Below are 7,094 nucleotides of genomic sequence, written 5' to 3' on the forward strand. Positions count from 1 at the left end.
ACTCTTGGTCTGGTGGGGGGGGGGTAGCTTTCAGTGAGGAGACTTGCAATAAAGTTGCAATAATGGAGTGTAACAAAGTCCCCTGACACCAGTGGGTTGTATGGGCCATGAATACATATTGTCTAAACCAGGGGTTCCCAACTGGGGTCCACAAATAAAAAAAATTGTAATTTGTGGGTCCATATATACATTTTGTTTCCTAGGAGAGAGGTAGCTGTATTTATTGAAATATTTCAAGAATTGTATTTAGAATTTTTGTTATGAATATAACAAAATTGGTTCATTGTTAGTTTTTACTAACCTAAAAACAAAAGCGACTGACACAGATAGAAGCTGGTCAGGTTCCTGTATTTAACTTCCTCCCCATTATGGGATTGCAGTCAATGCAGCAAGGTTGGAGACGGTGAATGTATCACAGCATTTACAAACTCTCATAGGAAGAGGGTTATTCCGTTTTGTTTGAGGTTTTATACTTTTTCAAGTTATTTTCTAAAAAAAACAACAAACAAACAGAAAACAATTGTCACAAGTGCAGGTGTGGCAAGAAGTTTCCTTCTCAGCCACAGGGTTCCGGGCTCAGTCCCACTGCGTGGCTCACCTTTGGCATGTGTCTTCTACTATAGCCTTAGGCTAAACAAAGCCTTGTCAGTGAATTTGCTAAACGGAAACTGTAAGAAGCCTGTCGGGTATTCGTTCCCAGCAAGTTGTTTTACACCTGTTAGAATATTTTCTTTTTTCTTTTCCCACCGGGTCAAACGCTTTAGTTTGACCTATGTGTATATATATATATATATATTTATATATGTGTGTGTGTTTGTGTGTGTCCCCCATCATCACTTGACAACTGGTATTGGTATGTTATGTCCCCGTAACTTAGAGATTCGGCAAATGAGACCGATAGAATAAGTACCAGGCTTTAAAAAATACTGAGGTCGATTCATTTGACTAAAAAATTTTCCAAGGTCGCGCCCCAGCATGGCCACAGTCCAGTGACTGAAACTAGTAAAATGTCTAGACGTCGCCTCTCCCTCCTTTCTTAGAATTGAAATACATTGTGCAGGGGAAGTAACTCTAGTTTCTTTTTTTTGCCAACGCCGTTCTTAACGCCTTTGTTTTCGTTAGTAACATCGGACAAAATGCTTTGCTGCATTTCTACCGGCACTTGGCGTTCTGAGTTTAATACGGCCGCGGTCAACTTTGCCCTTCAACGTTCAGGTTCGATGTAACCAGTTAATCCCCTCCCCGTTAAATGTATTTGCTTTGTGTGCACCCACCGACTTCGTTACCTTTAAACTTTCTATAAGAAAAAAAAAAGATATATCTTGAACTTTTCTCAAATTACGATTCAGATGGTGGAGATTACAATTATACTGAAATATATAGTATACATTTTTTTTCAGGGGGTGTGAAGTGTATGAAAGGAGTTTCGTATAATTCACACATTTGTTTCCTCATTCTTAATTGTTGACGTTACAATTACGTTTGTGAAAAAAAAGAATTATTTTCGAGGACTATTCTACCTATTTCTTTCTAGAATTTGTTCAATGAACATTTTTTGGCCTTCTTTCACGCACACGATTCGCTTATGGCTGTTTGCCGTAATCCGCAGAGAATGACGCTTTGTGTCGGGAAATCAGCTGACATAAGTTTGACACTTGCAATACTTAAAACGAAAGACTACCAAAAATATTCGTTTAACAAATTCCGAAGGGAAAGAGTGGAGTAGTCCTCAAAAATAATCGTAATCTACAACAATGAAAATTACGAGGAAACAAAGAGGAGATGTATGAATTATTCGAATTTCCTTTCACCTCCTCTTCTGAAAAAAACTTTTCACCACTCATTACGTTATAATTGTAATCACCACCATCTGAAACGTAGTTGTAGAAAATTTCATTAAAAAATATGTATGCCTTGTCTTGGATTTGAACTTCTTAACCATGCAACCGCACCTGGCCTTTGAACTTCCGGGATTCTTCATCCCTATTCTAGGTACAAGGCCTGAAATTTGGGGGGAGGGGGTCCAGTCGATTCGATCGACCTCAGTACGCAACTAGTACTTAATTTATTGACCCCAAAAGAATGAAAGGTAAAGTCAATCTCGGCGGAATTTGAACTCAGAACATAAAGACAGACAAAAGACCGCCAAGCATTTCGCCCGGTTTCTGTCAGCTCGCCGCTATTTGAACTTTCAGGTTCGAAATAATTGGCGTAAACTACGAATGTGTGTGCCATGATACCAACGACAACTTTCTGAAAAAATGCTTATGTTTTTAATGAAATATTCCAGAGATACATTTTAGATGAGGTTACATAGTTGTAAAGATGTTTACGGATAATTCACACACCTCGATTTGTTTCCTCGCAGCTTTTTCAAAAAGGTATTTCTATAAAATGGCGTTGGTTTTATTGCGCAAAATACATGGGAAATTACATGTCGGAAAACTGTGGCAGGACACCGTGTTCCATGAATAATGTAATGGCAGTATTATCTTTACCGTGGAAACGGAGAACTCCTTCATAAAGAGTGATATTGCAGCAGTTGCATAGAGCCATGGGTGTTAGAGCATAATTAGGATTTTGTGTCTGTGCGCGCACGTGAGTGAGAGAGAAGGGGGGGGAGTGAGTGAATGAAAGTGATGATGGATGTCTTTTAAGGTACGCACTCATATAGAAAATGGTCGTCGTATAAAATGTTTACGATAGATCACTTATGGAAAAGATTATAGTTTTAAATTTTTGTAATTCAAATATGTCAATGAGAATAAAGTTTAGTAGTGGAAATAGTATAGAAAAGCGACAACTCGGTTTGGGAATGCATAAGGAACATAAGCACCCTGAAAAACTCCAAAATTGATGCACACACCCCTCCCAAATCAGCAATAAACGGTGCGCGAATGCAACAATCTCCACAGTTCACAGAAAATGAACGGCTAAAACAAGCGAAGTACACGTCGGTATTGCTTTTTCGCCTTCAAGGTAAGCGATTCTCATAGAAGCAAACACGATATACTAAAATCTTTAACATACTTCCAAAATGGGACTTCATCTATGTTTAGATGTGTGTGTCTTAACCATCCCATCAGCAACAACCATCATCATCTTCACAAGAAGCAACTGTTGCTACGCTTCTAAAATTGTGCATGTGCGTGTGTGGGTTCTTTTGCAAGATAAATTAATTTTGGCGTCAAGGACTGAACCTATTGTCTCATTATCACAATTAAAAATAAATTCGAAGGATTAACATCGCACAAGTTCATACATTATTTCTTTAGGCTCTAATTGAAATCAAGAAGCTACCTCAACCATCCCATCAGCAACAATCATCTTCTTCTTCACAATATTTGTACCCTTTAAAAAGCATCTGTTGCTATTTTACATTGTGTACACCCAGATTGGAACTTTTACTGTACCTTGCACCAGAGAACATTATAAATTATCTGAAGACAAAACATAATGCCAATGAAAAATGTGTGCTTGCACACATTCAATGCATTTTCAAAATTCTAGTCGTTCTTTTGACGGGTTTGTCAATAGAAGGTGCGCTAAATGTTAAAAAAAAAAACTCCATCAGGAAAGGTACATTTACAGAAAACTCTAAGCTGCCATTATAATGTAATTTTTCATTTTGTGTTTGATTTTATTTTCGAATTGCTTGTGACGATATCTGCAAGAATGAATTGCATTGATATAAAAATTGTCTGTTAATTGTATTACCTCCATATAAGCATAATTTATAATTATGGTTGTAATACAATTGTTCTGGGTCAGCAAAATGACCGACAAACATTCTGTACGTGATCACTTGGCGAAAGAGCTTCTACGTCAGCCATGGACAAACCGCAGGCCTACGGCATTTTCGGAATAGCACAACCTCGCGAAAAGTTATGACTTTTTTTTTTCTTTTGTAGTGCGGCCCGTTTCTCGAAGCAGAAGGTTACCTATGCCTGCCCTACGTGGTTGCTTATTTACTTAAATTAGCAGCCAAGACCTTAAACCTCATCAGACTCACTGGTCATACTGGATCTGTTGGTAGGAAAGTCTAAAAGACAAAATGTCTCTTACCTTTAAATAAGGAAACGACTTCGAAAGGAATTCTTCAGTCTCCCAGCCATGTACTCTCCCTAAATCGCTGGCGAGACGTTAAAATACTTAGTAACTCCATCAACACGACTATCTGCCAAAAGCCAACTTAATCAGAGAAAGGTCTTTTAAATCTCCCGCTTCCTGACGTCACTTTGCCTTCTCACTTCCGGTACATCATCCAATAAAATTCAAGTACGAAATAACATCTTGACTTTACCACCACGTGTATATTTCCCCCTCTTTCCTTTCTTTTCATTCCTATTTTTTAATGTTTATTTTTATTTTAAATAAAAATCTGCCGTCTTGTCTTTTTTCTCATTTTTTTCCCCCTAAATTTTTACTGTAATTCACAGAAGTTAATTTTTCTGTGAACCGAATCAGCGGTTCCAGTTCGTAGTTAAAAAAAAAAAAAACTTTTTTTTTTCACTGCTTCTATTACGTTTCTACTGTCTTTGGGACAATCCCCCAACTACACATATACCAATCTGAAAATGCACAATTGAAAGAAAGAAATATTTAAACATTAGCGAGTGTGCTAGAGCCAGAGGTGAACCTTCGTCGGATCGCGTCTCGAAGACGCTTCTATAACCAGTTGAAACTAATACACTCGATTTTTAACAATGATAATTCAAAATGTTAGCGGTGTTACTACTACCTGTTTTTCATCCTCTAGAACATTGGGTTTAGACAATAAGGACTTATTTAGATTAGGAGGTCATTTTTGGCCCGAACACATAAGCAATATGGAGTTATGGCAAAGAACGAATCAAGTTTCCATTAGGAAGCAAATATTTAAGAAAAAGTGGAAGTGGATTGGTAGCACAATTAGAAAGGACATACCAAATGTAGTGAAAAGTGCTTTACAGTGGAATCCGGATGGATATAGAAAAAGGGGTAGGCCTAAGAACTCGTGTTAAGGAGAAAGTGTTGTGGACCACAACACCTTCCGATGGTCTTTTCTTTTGGAGGGATTATAACCTGGCATGTAATTAATCCTATCCTTAAATCCACTGGGAGCTAGTGCATATGGGGCAATGGCATCGACAATTTCTTTACCTGAAAATAGGTCGGAGATTTTTCTGGCTTCCTTTACCAGGTTCCTGAACACTAAGGTCGGATAGGATGTATATCAGCCTCTCGTTCAGGTTGTTAAAAGGCCTATGGAATCGGATTCCAAGTCCAAAGCCACGTCAAGGAAATCCTCCGTCTCCAGGTTGGCTTTTATTGTGACCTTCGGGTCCTGTTGGCGAGGCTCTTCCTCAGCCTATCGAGTGCATAGCCGTTCGCTCTTCTCGATATTTCCAAATCATTATCTTTGTAGTGGCCAAAGGTAATAAATGTGAAATTCGAAACGAAAAAAAGAAAACCAAGGTTACACACCAGCATTGACGAATACGCCGATCGCTACGTCAAAGAAGCCTTCTGGGTAAGTTCTGGTAAGTAGAGTTCTTCTGGTGCGTATAGTCCTCGTCTCTAATCACCGTGTAGGTCCTAGGGAAACCCAGTGACTTATACAGAAGCTTCCTCGACGTAGAAGGGTAAAAATCTACCATATCAAAATGTGTGAACCTTGCTCTACTCCTACCGCTAATGGCTTTGAAGCCTGTTATGACTCTGCTGGTATGTAGCACCAGAGGGCGAGGCCTTCCTAAAGTCGCTATTGATCCTTCTGATCAGCTGCTTGTTCACCTCCATTGACAGAGAGCAGTCACCAGTTTTCCATACCTGCAAGCTCTGAAGAGCACGCGGTATTATTTGACCGTGCTGTAACCTAATATTCGGTTCTAATACCCAGTGCGAAACCGATTGGTAAGATCGGCAATAATAGATTTATAATACTGAAAAATGATTAATATGCATGAGTACGTATGTACGCACACATTACGTACATATATGTACACACACACACATAAAAGCTATATATTTGAGATTCATAATATATGCATACACACACACATTTATTTATCTATATCTATCTACTTATATATGTGTGTGTGTGTGTACACGTACACACAATGTACGTAGACTTTTGTTTTTAACAGTTTTCTCTGTGACATATGTCGGTCTGCAAGTATCTTTGTCGTTTAACTTGTAAAGTTCACTCTATCACTGTTTGTTATTATGAATAATGTACGAGTATCGAACCAATACCACGCCAATCATCTTCTCTATACGTGTGTTTAAATGCCTCTAATACACCTATACACTTTCATATATGCACATACACACATATGCGTACGTGCGCAGCTAGGTATGTATGCTTAAACGACGTGCAACAGAGAAGAAGCTGTTGTTGTTGCTGTTGGTGGTGGTGGTGGTGGTGGTGCTGGTGCTGGTGGTGGTGGAGATATGGGCTATAATATCTCATCGTATCTGGTTTCAGACTTAACTTCTTACGTCATAACATTACAACTATGTCAAGAAGATAAAAACTAAATCGCTGATGGCTCTGCGAGTTGAGTTGTAAAGGTCAGATATTGTAAAAGCGACAAGTTTGAGGATTTGTTAAATGCGGTACAAGAGCTTCTCAAAGCTTTGAACTTCGGCTGACATACAGGACCGTTGCTTGTGTAGAATAAAGATACACGAGAAGGAGGTTGTGTGTGTGAGAGGAAGACAAGACTTGCCTAACGATATACATACGTACGTACGTACTTATAAGTACACACAGACACACACACACACACACACATACATACACATAGACATACATACATCTGTACATATACATGCATACATACAAAATACAGATACATACGATATACATACATATACATATAAAGATATAATGTGTGTATATATGTGTATATATATATATATATATATATATATATATATATGTGTGTGTGTGTGTGTGTGTGTATGTATGGATGTACAGAGACATATATACATACATACATACATTTATGCATACATATATACATGCATATATATGTATACATATATATACACACACATATATACAGCCACAAATAGATACACGCATCTGTATATATATATATATATAT

The 7,094-nt window shown here is 38.1% G+C and overlaps 1 long non-coding RNA gene across 1 annotated transcript in view; it reads right to left on the bottom strand.

Moving 5' to 3' along the window:
- LOC106872681 (uncharacterized) overlaps window positions 1-4,209 on the bottom strand; it is a 21,536-nt gene extending 17,327 nt beyond the window's left edge. Inside the window, exon 1 of the long non-coding RNA XR_001409794.2 lies at window positions 4,066-4,209. This is a non-coding gene — a long non-coding RNA (uncharacterized LOC106872681). The remainder of the gene's footprint in view (window positions 1-4,065) is intronic.
- Between the last annotated feature and the right edge of the window lie 2,885 nt (window positions 4,210-7,094).

The sequence above is a fragment of the Octopus bimaculoides genome, chromosome 8 (assembly GCF_001194135.2).
Source record: "Octopus bimaculoides isolate UCB-OBI-ISO-001 chromosome 8, ASM119413v2, whole genome shotgun sequence".
Classification (NCBI taxonomy): Eukaryota; Metazoa; Mollusca; class Cephalopoda; order Octopoda; family Octopodidae; genus Octopus; species Octopus bimaculoides.